The sequence below is a fragment of the Emydura macquarii genome, unplaced genomic scaffold (genome assembly GCF_026122565.2).
Source record: "Emydura macquarii macquarii isolate MOO-44397 ecotype Brisbane River unplaced genomic scaffold, CSIRO-AGI_Emac_v2 contig_2792, whole genome shotgun sequence".
Taxonomy (NCBI): Eukaryota; Metazoa; Chordata; order Testudines; family Chelidae; genus Emydura; species Emydura macquarii.
In genome coordinates, this window is record NW_027132929.1 from 66,017 (window position 1) to 86,410 (window position 20,394).

Below are 20,394 nucleotides of genomic sequence, written 5' to 3' on the forward strand. Positions count from 1 at the left end.
CAATACAGCTGCCACATTTTGCATGGGTCAAACCAGGAACCTTCCAGACCTAGCTGAACAAGAGTAGAGGGTAAGTTTCCAAGTCACACAGCACCAATACAAAGCTCAGCCCTTCCATACAAACTACATACATCGGGACACAGAATAGCATGTTTCAGTTAATCAAAATATTGAATAGTATTGTGTTTTCTGGAACATTATATAGCATGTGTGTGATGTGTGCAATACTTGAACCCAGCTAACTGAACCAGAAGCACAAATACTGGAGTGGGCCTACGTGAGAACTGCCATTTCTAGTTTACATGCCATTGTATAGCTAGAGCAGTTACAACACAGATATACAATATTAACTCCCCAGCAAAAAAGACACCTCCGCCCTCTCCATGCCGGGGTAGGTTTGTAATTGTTGTCGTCGTCATGGCAAACCCCAAAGGGATGCGGTCTCTTCACAGGTTGAGCACCACCTGGATTGATCTCTGGCAAGGTGCTTAAGGGGGCATGATTGTATATTCCATCAGTGAAGATTTTGATGCCATGTGATCACCAGCCAGGTAGCAGCGTTCTTTGGTAGACGCATTTCAGACTTCGGTGCTTTTCCATTCTAACAATGTGGCCATTCCAAGAAAGTTGCTGAAACTCAATCAGTGCTGATGGCTGCTGGGTTTGCCTTTGAATATCCTTCTTTCTGATCTTGTCTTGCCACTTGATAGGGAGCAGCTGAGAGAGATGATGAGAATTGAAAATATTTCAGTCTGGTGTTCTTCAGTCTTCCTCTGTGCCCATATTTCACTTCAGTACAACAGTGTTATAAATATGGTTCTATAGATCAGTAGCTCTCCACCTTTCTGGACTACTTTACCCTTTTTAAGAGTCTGATGTCTCACATACCCCAATTTTCACCTCACTTAAGAACTACTTGCTTACAAAATCCAAAAATACAAGTGTCACAGAACACTGTTACTGAACAATTGCTGACTTTCTCATTTTTACCATACAATTTATAAAATAAATCAATTGGAATATAAATATTGTACTTACATTTCAGTGTATGGAGCAGTATAACCAAATCATTGTATCAAATTTTACTTTGTTCTGACTTTGCTAGTGGTTTTTATAGAGCCTGTTGTAAAACTAGACAAATATCTAAATGAGTTGATGTACCCACGGGAAGACCTCTGCATCCCCCTAGCTGTATGCATACACCTGGTTGAGAACCAGTGCTATAGAGTCAATGTTCAGGAAAGGAGAACATCAAGCTGGAGCAGAGAAAATGATCCCAGAGGTGAGATCCTTCTGTAATGGTATCCTCTTGCACTGAGGATACCGCTGCAGAGGAGGAGACCCCAGTTGTTAGGAAGAGACAGATACCAGCATTTGTTTATTTGAAATATAGAGTGGGTTTGTGGTGACCAGGAGAACCTCATAAAGAATTGCCTGCTGGGTGCAAAGATTAGGGATTGCTTGAGACATCAGGATAGAAATATGTGCAGTGCAGGGGAGGAGCTAGTGCTCATGGTCCATATAGGTACTAGTGACCTAGGGAAAGGTAGGAGAAAGGTCATGGAGCCTAAATTTAGGCAGCTAGGTAAGAGATTGAAGTCCAGGACCTCCATGCTAGCCTTCGCTGAAATGTTAAATGAGCTGATATCACTCCAGAAAGAGAACTTGGAGTCAATGGGGATAGTTCTCTGAAAACATCCACTCAATATGCAGCGGCAGTCAAAAAAGAGAACAGAACTTTGGGAATCATTAGGATAGGAACACATAAGACAGAAAATATCATATTGCCTCATTATAAATCCATGCTATGCTCACAACATGAACACTGGGTGCAGATCTGGTGTCCCTTTTGACTGTTTCCATATGCAATGTAACATCAGTATACTTAGCAATACCCCAGCCGCTAGAATAATCCCCAGCAACAGCGAGAATCTGGACCACTGTAATATAGTCCAACATCCTGGCAACCACCAGAAACACTGCATCTCTTCCTTTGACAGGGTTAAAATCCTGCTGCTACCATCCAGAAGTGTATATCGTAAATGTGTCCACTTATTGGCGGTTGTGGTGAGTTGCTCCTATAGTTTTTGTGTTCTTTCATCCATATTGTGTCCATTGGCTATTCACAGTGAAATTTGGTATTGTTCAAACCAATTCAACTACAGGGGCTGGGATAATAGATGCTGGTGTGATTGTTCACAGAAACTAGGTCTACTGATCCATTTGTGCACCATAGTTCAGGTGGTAGTATATAGATGTTCGTAATCTGGTCATATGCTTGTATGAGTTTGCCTCCTAGTGTTCTATTACAGGATTGCATGCATTCCCAACAGAATACTCCATGCCCTATATTCATTACCCCTAAATGCCTTCCCTTTGCAACAACCCATTGATCCTGCTCCTCCATAGCCATAGGAGAGGGGCACATCAGATATTTTCATCAGATATACCGTTACTTAACGTGATGATAGTCCAATTTACACCATTCCACTACCCGCCCCATCTATCACCCAATGGTTCTCACCACACTTCTTCTGCCCTTGTTACACCCATAGGCCTCGGTTGCATTCCCTTCCCCTGGTATCATAGCAACTATACTACACAAGTGCTGGCCTCACAAGGTGGAGATATTACCTTCCGAGTGGCCGGGTATGTTTTTGCAAGTGTGGATAAATATGGACTAGCGTCATGGTTTAACACAGAAGGCCATCCTTCTGACCAAGCATCCTTAATGATACTCAGTAACAGGGTTAACGTTTTTGTTAATGTCCATATACTTCTCCCCAGGTTAGCCTTCTGAAACCATCCCCCATCCCTGTCACAAGATCTTCTGCCCAATGCGTTACCCCCGCGTTTACCTCTGCTGCCTTCCTCCATCCTGTGGCAATTGCTGATAATTTCTGTGCCATTAATTCATTGATTTGTTTCTGAAATTTTACATTTTGGCTCATCAGTTGTTTGGTTACCCCCTCATCACCCAGATTCCATGTACCCAGGCTGTGTTCCTGGCTTCCCACAAATCCCTTTTCTGGTGACGGTCCCAAGTACGTCTCCTCACCCCCCCCCCCCCCCCCAATCAAATTGTTGTTTTAACCCTTCTATGTATACACTACAGTTGGGATTAATTTGGCCCACCCACCATTCCTTAGGGCATACCACCCATGTAATAGAGTGAGAAGACATGTTGAAAAGCACTGACTGCCCCCAGTCCCACAATGGCTCCCACGCATCTGCTCGTCGGGGAATATTTCCAACTCTTGGCTGCGGCCAATTTAAATGTGGATTTTTCCAGCTTGGCGTCCATATTGTACCTGTAGGGTTACAGTCTGTAAAATGGTTAAACCTTCATATATCCAATGTCCCAAAGGGGACTTTACCTCCACTGTAATATGTACATAACAATCACACCTGCTGGGATTATCCTCCATGGAAATACCATTGTAGTTACGTGTGGTGACATCACACCCCGGTTGTGGGGCCTTATTTTCCAAAGAGGGTTTATACACTTCAGGAGACCAGAGGGTTATATTCTTGGGACCCTCTCTGACAAAGCACATGGCTGAATAACTGGGTCTCCCACTATCATTAACCAGGCCAACACTCGGAATACCATGCAATATTTCCTGATATTTGATATTCTCCACGGGGTTGGGATTTCCCCATCCAATCCATAAACCGTATACTGACACTGCCAAACTCCTGTTGGAGGACTGGTGGTACATCTTTCTACGGGCAAATTCTCACAGTTCACATTTACTTCATTACCACAAGTTGCGGGGGTAGTAGTCCATTTGTTTCCTCCTCTTGACAATTCACATGGTGGAATTTGAGTGGATTTTATCACTGTAACAAGTGTGATTAGCAGCAATGATTGCTCCATCCAGGGCCAGGGAATCCCCAATTTTATTTTTTTTTGGTTTCACCTGTAACACATACATAACATAATACAATCTCCTTTTGGTACCTTTTTATTTGTGTGCAGTGAACCCATTCCTGCCCTCCATTATCTATGCCTGATAACAGCAGGCTGGGTCCTAATCGGTCCAGGACCAGATAGGGGCCCCTCCATTTGGGAGCCGGGAATGGATGGTGCTGTCCTGGAATCCGGTACGTCACTCGATCTCCCACCGTGGGTAGAGCGTGCTCTCGAGGCAGGACATACCATGCTTTGAGCTTTGCGGCTCCTTGCTCATCTCGCCAGGCCACTGCCGGCTGTACTTGTCTCACATGGTCGATTAGGGTTAACACCCACTCTTGTGTTAGGGTGTTGGTGCTGACCTCCCCAGGTACTGGGGTAAGTAGGTTTTCCCACTGTTCCATGGGCCTTCCCATGAGAGCCTCATATGGCGAGAATCCCGTGCCCTTTGATTCCCGGGCCCTTATCCTCATTCAGACAAAGGGCAGTAACTGTGACCAGTTTCCCCCCCATCTCCACCCCCTTTCTCAGTTCACTTTTGATAGTACGGTTCATGCGTTACACCTGCCCAGCAGCCTGTGGTTGATTAGCAATATGGAACAATTGTGTGATTCCAGTGAGGGCTGAGAGCTCCCCCAACAGGTCTGACCGGAACGCAGCTCTTTGGTCCAAGTCAATCACCTGCGGGACCCCCCAGCCAGTGAATACTTCATTTACCAGTTTTTCAGCAGTTACCCAGGCAGTTTGGTGTCTTGTGGGGAACGCCTCCACCCACCTGCTGAAAGCATCTACCACCACCACCAATCGATTTCCCCTTTGATCTGGTAGCAGGGGTCCGTGTAGTCAGTTTGTATTCTTTCCCAAGGTGCCCTTGGGGCTTGCCTCATTAAGTCTCCCCTTAGCACCTTGTGAAGTGGATTGTGCCTAGCGCAATCTGAACAATGTTCCAAGTGTGACTTGAAGTCGGCTGCCATTCCTGGCCACCAGCACAACCTTTTCAGTTCCCAAGGCCTCCTCAAACCCAGGGTGTCCTCCTGCCATGCTCCCATGCACCCAGCTTAAGATCGCCTCCCGGCTTCCCTGAGGGCACAGCATTACTGGTCCCTCGGCTGTTAAGACACACCAAATACCCTCCCTTAGTTCCACTTTTGGCACGTGTTTGTCCCCGAGTTTTGTGCTGCCTTTCAGTCCTGGGTCAGATTCCTGCAATACCTGAATTCACCCTCCCCGATCTGTGTCCACCCCACTTCTTGTTAACACTGCTGCAGGCCCACTCTGCTGTGGTTCCCATGGCTACGGGGGCGCCTCTGTTGCAGCCTGCTTTGCCTCTGCATCAGCCAGGTGATTCCCTTTGTTTAAGAGCCCCACCTTCTTGTGCGCCTTTTCCTTTACCACACTGATCCGTGTAAAACGGTGACTGGCACCTCCACCCGTTTCCACCAGTTAGCATGCTTGGGCGTGAAGCTGGCTGTTGCCCTGAAGTGGTAATCTGCCCACCATCCCAGCATCAGTGTGGCCCCATGAAATACATAATCTGAATCCACCACCACCCAACGTTCTGGCTCAAATTTGGGATCTACTTCATTTAAAACTGTCCGCAAGACTGCCAGTTCTGCCTCTTGAGCTGATCTTGCTTCTAGTGAGAAACCAATGGTCTCCGTCCCTCTGATTCCCACAACAGCTACGCCTGCAGTTTTTCGCCCCCCCTGGATACATAAAACTTCCATTCAAAAACCATACCAGTGTTCCCTCCTTTACCTGGTTGGGGTTGGCCGCCCGAACCACCTGATGTTGGGTTTAACCTGGGCTGGCTTCCCATTGGTGTCATCTGGCTACCCAGACTACAGGGTCCTTCAATACCTTCTGCTTTCATGTTTTCAGCTTGTAAAGCCAGCAACCATTTTTCAATACGCTGCCTACTCACTTGTCCCTGTAAAACAGTATGCATGTTTAACAGCCGGGGTGGGTCATGATGGGACTGAAACTATTACCATCTGCATACCCATGAGGTATTTGAATTTCCCCACCCGCCAATAGATACATAACAGCACCTTCTCACACCACCCGTACTTAAGATCCACAGCACTCAAAAGTCGGGAGGCAAAGGCCACAGATTGGTCCTCTGCCCCATACACCTGTGTTAAAAAGCACACCCCCAATGGTGGTGGCAGATACCCAGGGGTACAGGTAAAAGGATTTCTCCCCCTCTGGGGATGCCAGTACTGGCACGCTGGCCAGGTGCTCCTTTAGCACCCTCACTGCCTCAGTACACTCTTCCAACCACTCCCAAGTTAGGGTTGGGTTAGGTCGCACAGAGGCTGGGCTATTTCTGCATAATTGGTCACAAAAACCTTGCAAAATCCAGTCAGGCCTAGAAAACTTTGCAAGCTTTTAACATCAGTGGGCAGCAGCAGGGACTGGATTAATTGCACCCGTCCGTTATCAGTCTCCCTTCCCGCCTGGGACACCTCCACCCCTAGGTAGATCACCCTTGTCTGTCCCATTTGAGCCTTTTTCCCATTGACTTTTAACCCCGCTTTCGCCAAAGCCTGCAGAACTTGCTCGGTTAGTGCCCTGTCTTCCTCCTCTGTCCCTGACATTAGCAACAGGTCGTCTACATAGTGTATGCGCCTTGCTGAATCCACCCCCTCCAGAGCTTGTTTCTTGTATCTGTGGAAGATTGAAGGGGAATCCTGGTGTCCCTGGGGAAGGACTGTCCAACAATATTGTCTGCCCTCCCATGTGAATGCAGTTTTATCCTGACATGAGGTAGCTCGCGGTAGAGACCAAAATCCACTAGCTACGTCCAAACCAGTGAAAATCCGGAACTGGGGTCCAATACGGGCCAACATTGCAGGGGATGCTGCCACCACTGAGGCGGGGGAATGGGCCAGAGCACCCAGTGCCCTGTAATCAACCGTCAGGCACCAGGTGCCGTTCGGCTTTCTTACCGGCCACACAGCAGCATTACAAGGGGATGCAACTGCTCTAATCGGTCCCCTCTGTTCCAATTCCCCAACAGTTGCTATTTCTGCCAGTGCCTCCCGGGAATAGGATACTGTGTCTGTGAGGGAGGATCCTCTCCCTCTAGCAATACTTCCATACTGCCCCTACCACAATCCAAACTCTCCCTAGCCCACACAGGGATGTGTTCCCACCCTGCTCTGTGCATATGCTGCCTTAATGGTCATAGTGGCTATCCCCATAGGAATTGTATAGCCCTGTCCACCTTGCGTCTGTCCCCGCAGACACACCCAGTTAGCCAAATCCAGTACAAGTCCCAGCTTACGCAAATCTCCTCCCCCAGCAAATTGAGCATCTCATGACAACCCCCACATAATTTCCCCTTCTCCCCAGGTTGCTTTAATCTGTCCCCAGTTCAGTGCTCATTGCGTCTCCCCTCCTGCTGTCCCTACAATTGTCACAGTTCCTTCTGTGGGTCTCCCCTGCCCCCATGTGGTTAAGCTGATGGCTGTTCCAGTGTCTATCAAAAAATCCCTCATTGGACTCCTTTCGATTGCCCCCTGGAGCGTGGAGTGACCGAATGCATCCCATCCCAAACTGAGAATATGGACAGGACAACTCCCAGATTGCCCCTAAGTCGTGGCACCCACCGCTGTCCCTCCCACTGGTTTGGAGGGGAGCCAGGGGTCCTGGCACCGAAAACACTCCTGTCTCTTAGCAAAATTATGTGCCTGGCATTTCAGGCAGTCCCAGTCCCCTAGCTCCCCTTCTGGTCTGGTGACATCCTGCATGGCCAATCCAGCCTGAAGCCTCTGTATTTCCTGTTCTGTTGCTATCCCCTCGTCTTTGACTGTGCCCAAAGCTATGACCTCTTCTTCTATGTCCTCCCCTCCGAGCTGACCCACCCCTTTCCACTCTGTACTGTCCGTCCAGGGTAATAACATGGACTGGTTTCCCCCTCTGATGCATCTGCCTCCGCACAGCCGCCTGTTCCAGAAACTGGGGTAGCTGACTGGGGACAGGTTCGGGGTGCTGCAACCGCAAGTGTCCCACAAATTGTGGGTCACTCAGTTCTAGCCATTTTTCCAGCATCTCTGCACCCACATTAGGTCCCATCCTTCTCTCCTGGGCCATCACCCACAGGTCTCCCAGGGGACCCTCCCAACACCGTGTCCATGCCTGTATGCGATTGAGGGTACCCCGGCCCACCTCTCCTGGGATTCTCCCCACTTTATTCATCTCAGCACAATGAGAGAACACCCCAAACAACTGTTTTGCCACCTGTCCCGGGATCAGAAATGTGTTTGCCAGCCCTGCCACATCAATTCCCAAGGTACCCCATCCCAAAAGACTATGCCATATAATCACCTGGTCCTCACCAGTTAGACCCTCCATTTCCCTGCCCACCTCCACTAGCTGCAGCACAAACTGATCTATGCTTAAATATTGAGAGGATAGCTGTAGGAATAGTCTGCGGACAACCCGACTAGGCTGGTGTTAGTGACTGAAAGGATCACAGAGATTAGAGAGGCTACAAAAAGAGAGAACCCAGCAATAATGGGGGATTTCAACTATCCCCTATTGACTGGGTACATGTCACCTGAGGAGGGGATGTAGCAATTAAATTTCTAGACACATAAATGCTATTGCTACACGGCTGGGTACAGTCCTTGACCTTAAAGCTACACGTATAATAATCTGTATGTTCCCTGCCCAAGATGAATGGGATCTTAGGGTAGGTCTACACTTAAAGTGCTGCACCGGTGTAGCTGCACCCTGTAGCGCTTCAGTGAAGATGCCCGTATGCCGACGGGAGAGCTTCTCCCAGTGGTGCAGTTAATCCACCTGCATGAGAGGCGGCAGCTATGCTGATGAGAGAAGCCCCATCTACACCTGGATTAGCTCAGTATAACTGTGTCACTTAGGGGTGTGAGTTTATAGTGTAGACCTGGCCTGGGTCATGGTCCCAATATGTTGGGATTCCCTCTGAGACCTCTTTCCATTTGACTTCCCAAGAACTCAGCTCAACTCCAGATTTTCTCGCACGCATTTTTATTTGGCAGACGGTAAAGCTACGCTGAGTGGATCAGACTCAAGCGTAGGGGGTGGATAGCGGGCACTCCACACATCCAAAGTTGCACAGAAAAACCTCTCCCTTTACACAGGACACTGCATTCACTATATGTGGCATCAAGGTTTTGGGATTGGCTTGCTTACTTTGCAAGAAGTACTCTGTGCAGCATGCTGTGTCCATGCTCTGCCGACGTCCTACTTACTCATTACCTCATCTTACATTCCAGGCTTAGCTTGTCCATTGTAAAAGGTTCCCTGGGTGTTCCCCTACTTTAGCTAGTACAGACATTCTGTCTCTTAGCTCACGGACCCATTTACCTGGCTTAATTAGACGTTCTGTTTCCAGCCGCTGATCCATTTACCTCTCTAATCCTGTCTTCCAGAAAACAAGTTCATTTACTTGTGTCAAGCCGGGTCTACACAGCCCAACCATTCGGTTGAAAAGCAGTTTCTGGCTCTCCTGGGGGTAGGGTGGGGGTTAACCCCTTTTAAAGCTATTGCTGATGTCACATTATGGAAGCACCCAGAGGCTCCAGCCAAGACTGGGCCCCGTTGTGTCACACAGGTAGCGAGAGGCGTTCCTCACCCTGAGGAGCTGAATAAACAGTGGCCCAAAGACTGAACCTCTGGACTCCAGCGCTCCTACTCCATCCCGTGAGCTCTGCCCAGCAAGTCCAACTGAGACAGACGCCTGGTCAGAGATTTTTCCACTCCTCAGGAACCAGCGCCCCTCAGCAAGTCTTTGCAGTGACACCAGCCGGCCATTCCAGAACAGAGCAGCACTGACCAGTCAGCTAGAACACAGCACCGGGGAAGTCCTGAGGTTAGCCCAGAGAAGCCAAATTTGAGCCATCGTCCATCTGGCCAAGCCAGCACTGCCCAGCCAAGCTGGCATGGAATCCAAGTCTGGCCTTCTCCCTTTGTCTCTCTGGCTACGTCTACACAACACACCAGTGGTGGGGGCGTGTAGTGTGCGTGTAGCTGCACACCGCAGTGAAGAGCACACCCCATCCAGGCTGCAGGGGTAGCTGCATGTGTCAGTGGAAGGCTCTGGCAGCGGGACCCTACACTGCTAAAACAGGGCGTTGTAGGCAGGGAGGCACAGCCTGGGTGAGTAGAGAGCTGTGTAGGGTACGTACTCACATACATACCCACACCCGGAAGGTGTGCCTTTACTCTACTCCCCCAAGTCAGGCCTCAGCAGCTCACTGCTAGTTTAGCCCATGTGTAACACCAATTACCCCAGTTGCTGGCAGTGAAGATCAAACATGGGACCGCTGGAGCTTAATGCGTGAACCTCATCAATCTCTAGCTGGGCCTAGTCACCACTAGAGGGGGATGGAGTGTCACACTTAGCAGGCATGGCTTCCATACTCTCTCCTTGGGTGGGGAAGCTCCTCCCAAGGTTCAGAGACCTTCCAGTTCAGTTCCCATGTATGGGCCACCACATATAACACCGACCACCCCAGTCTTCATTGGTGGGGCTCCAACCTGGGACTTCTCAAGCTAAATGCATGAGCCTCTACTGCCGGAACTAAAAGACACACTTCTTTTAACCAAGGCTGTAGCAGGCTCAACAATCATTAGCTGGCCTAGCCCCCCCCCCAGAGGTGACAGAGTGCCGGTCCGAGCAGGCAGGGGTTACACAGGCTAGGAGACTACGTGTGTGTTTATACCACACACCGCTGAAAAAAGGGTGCAGTGTAATCACACCATTTGTCGTTCAAGGTGAAAGCTCTGTGTCTCTCTCACAAGCTAACTCTTATCCCAGCCACCTGACACTTTTCAGTCCATTGCCCAGCTCCTGCAGACCCAGCTGCCTTCATGGGCGCCGCGTCTGGAGATAGCTGCGGAGAAGGGTCAATTGTTCAGTCATTGGGGCTTCCATTGTCTTTTTGGACCCTCCATTGATATGGGTCAGTTTCAGCCTGTCCCATAATAACCCTTTCTTCCTACCGCAGACAGCTACATAACATCTCATGTCTCCTCTTCTGCCTCAGGTAGGGTGACCAGATAGTAATTATGAAAAACTGGGACAGGGATTTGGGGGCTAATAAACACCTATATAAAAAAAAGCCCCAGATATCAGGACCGTTGCTATAAAATAGGGACATCTGGTCACCCTAGCCTTGAGAGCAGATTTCACCCTTCTGCAACCACTGGCTAGCCATGCAAAGTACAGAGGGAAACTGAGGCATTTAAGTAAAGTAAGGCTGTAATGGAAGACCTACAGGCTGAAGCCTTTAAGATTTCAGTGTAGACATACTAGGCCTCAGGCATACAGAGGTTTGACATAAGTAGGTGATCCTGGAATAACCCAGTGGCAGTAAAGTTACAGGGAAGAATGTGCCAATGGGTGATGTTCAGGAGCGAATGCCACATGTATCCGCCTAGGCCGTAAGACACCTAATCATAACATCATGGGAAATTCACACAGTTGCCCTTAAAGAGCCTGATCCTGAGTGGCACTCTGTGTTTTTCTCCCTTTGACTTCAATGGCAGTGGCAACACACCCAACAAAAGCATGGCCCGATCAGTTATTCTGCCCTCGATTGCTCTGGAGAGCTGTAATTATTGGGCTGAGCAGGTCTGAGAAATGGTTCCTCTTCTGTGCAAAGCCTGCAAGAGTGGGTGGGTGTGTGGCTGGAAGTGGCAAGGGAGAGGATTGATCAGTGGGTGGCTGGCAGGTTGGGGACATGGGGCATGAGCTGGGATCAGAGGGGCTCTGCTCCCCCTTGGGGGGCTTGCGCTGGCAGGCAGTACAGTGAGTGAAAGTGATGGATTTCCTCACTGGGGACGTGAGGCTCTTCCTGTCTTCATAGTTTGACATCACCCCGTTTAAGACAATTAAAAAGAAAGCGCCTTGGTGTTTAAGGCACCAGGCTGCTTGGCCAGTAACGATGCAGCCCTGCTTTCAGCTGACGAAGGCCCAAATGCAGGATGTGGGGTGTGTGCCAAAGATCCAACATGAGGGACAGCATGCAAGAAATTAACGGTGTTGTGGGGTTCCTTCCTACAGGGCAAATAACTCTCTCTCCTCCGTGCAGGGATTCTGTATTTCGGATGTGAATCATTCTTGGCAATGAAAATGAGGGGTACTCGATTTTGGGGGAATGCAGGGAGCTGTGGGGATGAGACGAGCGCTGCCTGGGAGGGATGAACACAATATATGGCTTAGAACGATACGTTCCAGGGGCACTAACTTTGCTTTATTTTTTAATTATAAGGGAAGCAGCATGTCCTAGTGCACAGAGCAGCGGACTGTGAGTCAAGACGCCTGGGTCCTATTCCTTATTCTGCCAACTCTCATTGATGTCACTGTAAGGTAGGAGGCCTTGTTTTTTGTCTAAGCTTAAGTCTTGTTCTTGGGCTAAGCAATAGCTGCCATATCAGGAGAGATAGCAGCCATAAGCTAAGTGGTAGGTGGTCACATCTTCACATTCCTGAAACTACTTCAAAACAATGTAATATCAGGCTGTTAAGAAGGTGCTACTGTCTTAATAGTACCTACCACCACCGGATAAAGAAACAGATATTAAGATGCTTAAAGAAAACTTGGTTTGATAGCATTCTGTCTGGAAAGAAATCACTTATCAACAGTTGTGGTTGTAAAATCTACACTTCTTATTGTTTTGCCTCTATGGTACCTGATTCTCTATTGTTTATCTGAAAGATTTCTGTCTAGTTCTTTGATTGTTTCTGTCTGTTGCAAAACTAAGTGTGCACTATTTAAATCAATTAAGTTGGTGGGCTATGATTGGTTAAGGGACTGTTTCATAATGGGCTAGGATTGGTGTTTTGTAGTACTTTAGTTTAAATGATTGGTTAAGGAATAGCTAAGCAGGACCCAAGTTTTAACTATATCAACTAAGATCCAAAAGGAAGTTCTTTGGAATCTAACTCCAGGTCAAACACAGCCCAAGAAGATCAGAGCTGCCAGACCTCAACATCCTGCCAACCACACTGTGCAGAAGCTGGAGTCCCCAGATGATCTAATCCTGACTGGCCACCAGAAGTTTGTCCGTCTTACTGGGAGTGGTGAGCATTGTATGCTTAGCGTGTGTATTCTCTTTCGGTGATTGTTAATAAATAGAGAATAAGGAAATTACTGTGTAAGGCTCCTTCACTGGTAAAAGATCCTGCAAACCCACAGTAATATACACCCGGAACCCTACAAATTTGGGAAAGGGTGTGGGTACTTATATTAACCAGGTTAGTTTCACCCGGAGCCCTACGGACTGGGAATGGGTGACCCTGAGCCTTAAAGTGTGAATTGGAAAAGGGTGGGAGTGCCTAAATTAACCGGGTTATGCCTTGAGCCCTACGGATTGGGGTAAAGGTGAGGTGCCCTAGTGTGTAGGTAACATCACAGGATCAAGCCCTCATTGATCCCTTTTAAGCAACAGAAGCAGGGACAATTCACACTATGCAGCTCTGCAAACAAGGCTGTGTTTTTGCTTCCTTGCTATCACTGTTCAGATGGGCAGCATGATCCAACCCTCATGAGATATTCCTGCCAATGCATTTGCAGAGAGAAATACAGAAAAGTTTAGGAGGGCGGATTGGATGGTTCCAGGAGACTGGGCATGGTGTATAGAGCACGTCACTTCTCGTTCTCCGGCTTGCACCTGTTGATTGAAAGCTGTGACTTTCTGTTGGCTGTGTGGTGGTCTCAGTGCCGTTCCCCAGGATCCACATCCCAAAGTACGCAACAGGGGCCATGCCCAGTGGCATCCCAAGGTGAGGCAACGGGGAGGCAGGGACATTCCAGCAGGGGAACCAGGGCTGTGTTGTTTTATAATGACCATGTGGCGAGGAGAATAGAAGCCCCATCCATTGAATCGAATGGGAGAGCATAAGCTTTGGGCCAGAGTATTGCTGCTTGTCACCTTGACAAACACAGGCCGGGGTCGGCCCCCTGCGGACTGGCCTGTGGCAGCCGGAGTTTGTGTGGGGAAGGGAAATGATCTGAGTGTTTCTATAACCCTTCCCGTCTGGGTGAGGTGCATGGCCACGGACGGTGAGAGGAGCAGGGACAGCGGTCTCTTGTATTTGCAGCCCCATTGCCATAAGCAATCACTGATTTTATGCACCTTGGCTCTAGGGTACCCAGCCGGAGACCCCCAGTGTGCACCCCTGCAGTTCCCATTCACTTCAGGCGGAGATGCCAGAAGGCCCGTCTGTGAAGAGGTTCCAGTTGCTCCTTTTATGGGGCAGGGAGAGGCCAAGGTGGGAGGAAGCAGCAGTCAGAGAAACCTGAATGATCTGAAAGTAATGAGGCTCCAGGACTCTCAGCTGAGCTGTGCTAAACGGCAGCCTTGTCTGGCCGTGTCAGTCTGCATCCCAAATTTCTCTTCCCTCGCCCTAACTGCAGCGCTGGTGCAGTGAAGGTGTAGGGTGTTAGCATATGGGCAAACCGACAGTAACATCAGGCTAGCCTCTTGGGTTCAGTGTGGAGCATGTCCCTAGTGTGTGGCTCTGAACAGGAGCTGTATAGACAGGCATAGGCACTACCCACGTGGCTACAGGAGTAATATGATGGCACCTTCAACCGTGAACAGTGGCCACTCTATATCGAGACGGGTGAGCTCAGAGTCAGGATTACAGAAAGGGAGGGACATAGGGGAACCACGGTAAGCAGGGCAAAATACCCAGAATGCTTTGCCTTTTGACTGGTCATAACACAGAATAAATTAACTTCCTAGTGGAATTTAAGCCAACTTTGCTTCATCGTCAAGAGCCAAAGCATTATTGAATGCTATGCAGAAGCCCACAAAATAATCACAGACTTATAGACTTTAAGGCCAGAAGGGGAAATCATGATCAGCTAGTCTAACTTCCTGTAGACCACAGGCCACAGAACCTCACCCGCCGACTCCTGTAATAGACGCCAACCTCTAGACTTGATTTAAAGACTTCAGATTAAGGAGAATCCACCATTTACACTAGTTTAAAGCTGCAAGTGACCCGTGCTGCAATGGAAGGCAGCACCCCCTTCCTCCTCCCCACACACACACAAAGTCTGTGCCATCTGACCCAGGGGAAAATTCCTTCCCAACCCCGAATATGGCGATCTGTGTTGGACCCAGAACATTTTGGCAAGACCCCCCCAGCCAAAGACCTGGGAAAGAATTATCTGTAATAACTCCAAGACCTCCCCATCTACTGTCCCATCACGGGCCGGTGTCGATATTTGCTGCTAGCAGTTGCAGATCGGCTACATGCCATGGTAGGTAACCTCATCAGCTGATGTGACAAGCTGGGCCATGATGGGCGTGCTGTGAATTTGTTGGCTGTGTGATACTGTCTCCACTTTCCCTCCCATCGCTCTGCCCCTAACTGCTGAGATGGAAAGCGTCGCTCTTTCCTTCTACTTCCCTCCTTGCTGATGCTGAAAGAGGAAAGGGAGGGAAATTCTAGGGGTGCACAGAGTTTTTTCCCCCTCCTTTGTACCTTCCCCAAGCCTCAGAGGGGAGGGGTGGAAATGCCACTGCTGACCCCACCCTACCCCTCAGTGAGCGTGCTCAGTGCTGCCTGGTACGTCTCAGGCAGCAGGTGATGGAGTTTAAGTACGCCAGGAACATTCCAAAACCAACGTACATGGCACACCTTGCATTAGGCAACACACAGCTACACTAGAAGGGTGAACATGAATGATTCACAAATCACACATATTGGTTTGTTCCGCAGCCTCCGGGCTAATGAGTTCTCAAGAGCTAAGGCGGCAAACAAATGAGGGGACTGGGGCCAGGTATTGACTGAATGCTCTGTAATGGCAAACACCGCTTCTCTTCCTTCTCCTCTTGCCCACCTCCCACCCCAATGCCCAGTTTCTAAAGAAGCAGAAGTTAACGTGGCTTCATTATTGCTTGCTTGTGTAATGTCACAACAGGACAATTACGGGTGTTGCATGTGTTGATTCCTGCAGAGCTTTCCTGTAAAACTGGCAGGTTTCTCAAGCTAAGAAGAAACAATAAGAAAAGCTGTGCTTAGATATAAATAGGGATGTAATCTCACTGGGGTAAAGAACAGTGGGAGATCTGCCCTAGGGGATGCTGACTAAATCCACATTACTGCAAATCAGGAAAGACAACGCTCCTTTTCTCAATTGATTCCCTCAGTTCCCCTCCTCTGCAACACTGCAGGTATTATTCTGGTCACTACAGTATATTCTCCCATCTAGCTCTGAATGACTGAATGCAGTGTTGTGTCTGGAGTAGCAGACATAGGAAAACACAGCAGTGCTCACAAGCGGGTTTAAACCTGCCAAGTACTGAGTGCCCTCAACTCCCATTGATTTCAGAGGCTCAGGTCCAAAGGCTGGGCAATTGCCAAAGCTAGCAAATATACTGGGCTTTTCCCTCCTCTTCCACCGTTTCTCCGCTCTGTTCCCATTATTTCCCTTGGTCACCAACTTTTTTTCCTCCCCTTTCTCCCAGCTCTACGTGCCCATTCGGCTGGAGTGGAACATGATTGTCCTTGTCATGTTTCTGGATTGACACTGCAAAGCCAGGATATTCTCACTCTAGTTTCCGTCTTGTTTAGTGTAGGTTGGTTCTGCACTTCGACAACAGGGGCTTCCTTGCCTTTTACAACTGCCAGATACATTGGTGCACCCACCTCTGCCACTGTCAAACCTGCTTCTGACAGCCTGTCTCCAGAGTTCCACAGGGGGCAGATCTTGGTACCCTTTCACCAGCTGATGCCCACCTGCTGCACCCTTCTGGACCAGCGATATTTCTCCAGTCTTGGTATGTTCCACCAGGGAGGGGTATGGCCTCCAGGAATAGTGACGTTTTAGCCCCATTTGAGATGGTTCTCAGATTTATTACCTGCAAATGCCATGTGTTAAATAATGAGAGTTCTGTGGCACTTTAAAGACTAACAAATTTAATTTTAGCAGGCATAAGCTTTCGTGAGGCTCAGCTTACTTTGTCACATGCAGAGGTAGAAATGAGAAACATAGGATCATCATATACATATACAAGTGCATAGAGAACAATGGGAGCAGTGGATGAAAGCCGGGTACTTGAGGTGTAATGACAGTCATTGAGTAGGAGGTGAGAATGGGTGAGCAAAGCAATTTACCTCTGTATTGAGAGAGCCATTCCAAATCTCTGTTTAAACCCAGTTTGAATGTGTCAAGTTTGCAGATCATTTCTAACTCAGCAGTTTCTCTTTGAAGTCTGTTTTTGGAGTACAGACAGAGAACCAGAGGCGGAGGGATGTTACCTGACTTCCTCAAGACCACAGAGGGAGTTGGTATCATAGGCACAAATACAAGTCAATAGCTTCTTCCTTGGCAAGTGCTCAGACCACTAGACCATGCCTTCCATTTATGTGATAAGTTCTCACTGTCTCACTATTGCATCAGTATTTATGAACTTCTCTTCTCACTCCATGTTCCAGGAATATCATTAAGAATGAGATTTTATATCTGGCAAGGATCCACCCATTATTGCAGGGCTTGTTCCTGGCTCTCTGAGATCTTGACTCCTTCCTTCATCATGCTGTTCAGTTCAGCACAGACTGGCTGCATAGGAAGCTGGATGGAAAAGGATTACACTGTTAGAAATAATCAAACAAGTTGTCCTGGGTGTGGATTGGGGAGACGGAACCCTTTATTGCCTGCTTGTTCCACCTCAAAGCCACGAGTGAGCAACGAGGGGGTTACTTTACAATCCTTTTATCCATAACAGTATGTAACTGTATACATTTCCAGCAACTCCCCATAGACCCTTATTTGGTTACATTGACCCCTATAAAATGAATATTAATAACTACATAATGAATACAATTATACCTGCCCCTGTTTGTTGTTTAGAAGATTATTGCACAGAGTGCAGGCACATTACATTGAAACCTACTAACATTCTTTAAAATATACTGTATGCAAGGGAGGGAAAGAAGATAATGCTGTATTCCCACCAAAGACCTTGAACAGAAGGGAGAATAGTTATTTGTTAGTCTCATTCCTTGCGCAAATGGCGAGGAAGGGAGGGAAAGAAGAGAGATAACAGACTCTAGCTAAAATTCACAACAAGTAACAGAAACAAGGGTTTGCCTGTGCTATGACTCCGTTCCCTGTAGTTTAGGCCTGATTACTTGCCCAGCTTTTAACTTTTTACTCTCCTACATACACTATCAGATCTAAATGAAAGAAAAATGACCTATTGGGCATGAGGTGATGCAGGGAACTTTTGGACCCCCAGATGGGTTTAAGAGGCTGAACTGGTGGTGTCCTCAGTGCCAGCCTAGAGTGTCACCTGAAGGAAATGGGCCCCCCCACCCCAATCCCCTAAACATTGAATAAGCCAATATGCCCACCTTAATGTGGATTATGAACATGCTCTCTTTCTTGCAGAGAATTACCTTCTGGTCTCTTTGTGACATGCTGTCAGTTGTACTGACCAGAAATCACTTCTCCTGGAAGCAAAAATATGGAGAGAAAATAGAGCTTTGTTAAGAAAGGAGGGAATGTTTTCATGATGCTCCCAAGTCCATTTATCGTTATAAAGAGAAATAAAGCAAAGAGCAGATGTAAATCTGCCCCAGAAGTTAGGAATTGTCGCCACCGAAATACTGGTACCTTCAGGTTTGCTGAAGTAAAAAGTTTAATATGTTAATTTTTTTTCTGGCAGGGGAGCAATATAAACAACTTCAGTGTGATTGTCTTGTTTGTTTGTTTAGCAAACCTCCTGCCTGGGAGGAGTAAATTATGGAAAATGGAACTTTTCTCTCCTAAGACAAACATTCAGGTGATTAAACATTTTTATGAGCCAAGCAGCTTGGCACCCTGTGTGAAATGAGGTGCTATTGGTTCAGTTCCACGTGTAGCGTGTTCACCTTTCACAACCACTGGCACCCTTATTGACACTCTCAGCTGCGAGCCTAAATATAAAAGTGGTCCTTCCTGCTTAGGGCAGAGTGGGGAAATCTTTTACCACAACTGCCTGTGCTGACTGCTGTCTCTGGGCTGGGGAGCTCCCATCGTTCAATGAGAAACTCTTTTCTGCTAACACCAGCCTGAGTTGTTGGAGAAAGAAATCATGATCTGGATAAGCTTAAGGAACTGAGATGTTACAATCACCTAATTTGCATTGTGGCTTAAGATCCCTGCTACTTATGTACTAACCAGGTGCTGAAGCTGCTGAAACAATTATTTTTAAGATGATGTGTCCATTGCCTAAGCCTATTGCCCTGTTTATAAGAAGTAATCATGATTTCTTAACAGTTGGGCAGTTCCCTGAACTTGCAAACGCATCACTTGCTCGCCTGCCTCAGGCAAAAGTCTGAATAAACAGACGAAGCTACATTCAGCCCTGGTGTAACTTTACTTCAATGGGGGCAACACCAGGGCTGATCTTGGCCCATGGTCTCTACACTTTGCAACTAGACGTTAATAAACTTGGGCTGTGTCAGACCAACAGGGTGGGGAGAGTGTCAGAGTCAAAAGCCTCCACTGGGAGCAGCCTGCCACCCGCCATTCCAGATGTGGGGGTGCTCAGCAAAGGCACCAAGGCTGACCTGGTCTGCTGTGGCAGGGCCCAGGAAAGAGGCCCTCTGTCACTTCACTGATCCAAAGTGCAGTGACTCCAGTGGGTCCTGGCTCAGGCCTTAGCTGGACCCTAACACGTACAGCTGTGTGAATCAGCAGCGACAGCGCAAATTGCCGTGGGAAGTGATGGGCCGGAGGAAGGAGGCCCCACAGTCATAGAGCAGCTCCTCTGCCAACCTCCCCTCCCTGGTGCTGCAGATGTCCGACTTGGCCAAGGCCAGGAGGAGGTTGATGAGATGGGGTGTGCGCAGATCAGGAGGTGCGGGAAGAAGTGCAGCCAGAACCTCTGGTGCTGGAGGAGCCGTGCAGTGGGAAGCGAGGGGAAAGCAGTGCGGTCTATGGGGCACTTACTGGCCTCCTGCCTCTACCCTAGCAAGTAGCTGGTCATTGAATCCTGCACCTGCTGCAGCTTCCCAGCGAGCTTCAGCCAGAGCCGGCTGTGAGCTCTGTGTGGGGCGCAGCCGGGGAGGTCACAGGGGCCTGAAGAGCGGTGGCTTGTCTGCATCGGAGAAACAGGGTCCGGGGTGAGGCGTCCCAGGGGCGGGGAAAGGCAGGACTGGCCGCTGGAGCCAGCCAGGCTCCTGCACAGGCGGCTCCAAAGGGGAGAGACCCTCGTGTGCTGGTAACCCGCATTGTGCACGGAGCACAGACAGCGGGAGAGGCAATGAGGCGCTGCCAGGGGAGCGCTCGATGCTTCCACGTGCGCCCGACCCTCAACCAGCCCGATGCTTCCAGCCACGCGCTACGGACGCGGCCGCCAGCAGCCCCTTGTCCCTTTGGGCCGTGGCCCCTTTAAGAAACCCGGCGCCTGCTCCTCACGAGCTCCCCTCGCGCCGGGTGACTGGGCCGTAGCCTCCCCCTCTCAGCCAATCAGCGGGATTCC

The 20,394-nt window shown here is 48.8% G+C and overlaps 1 pseudogene; it reads left to right on the forward strand.

Annotated features, from left to right (window-relative positions):
• Nucleotides 1-14,117: 14,117 nt before the first annotated feature.
• LOC137166043 (endonuclease 8-like 2) lies at nucleotides 14,118-18,266 on the forward strand (annotated as a pseudogene).
• The last annotated feature ends 2,128 nt before the right edge of the window (nucleotides 18,267-20,394 follow it).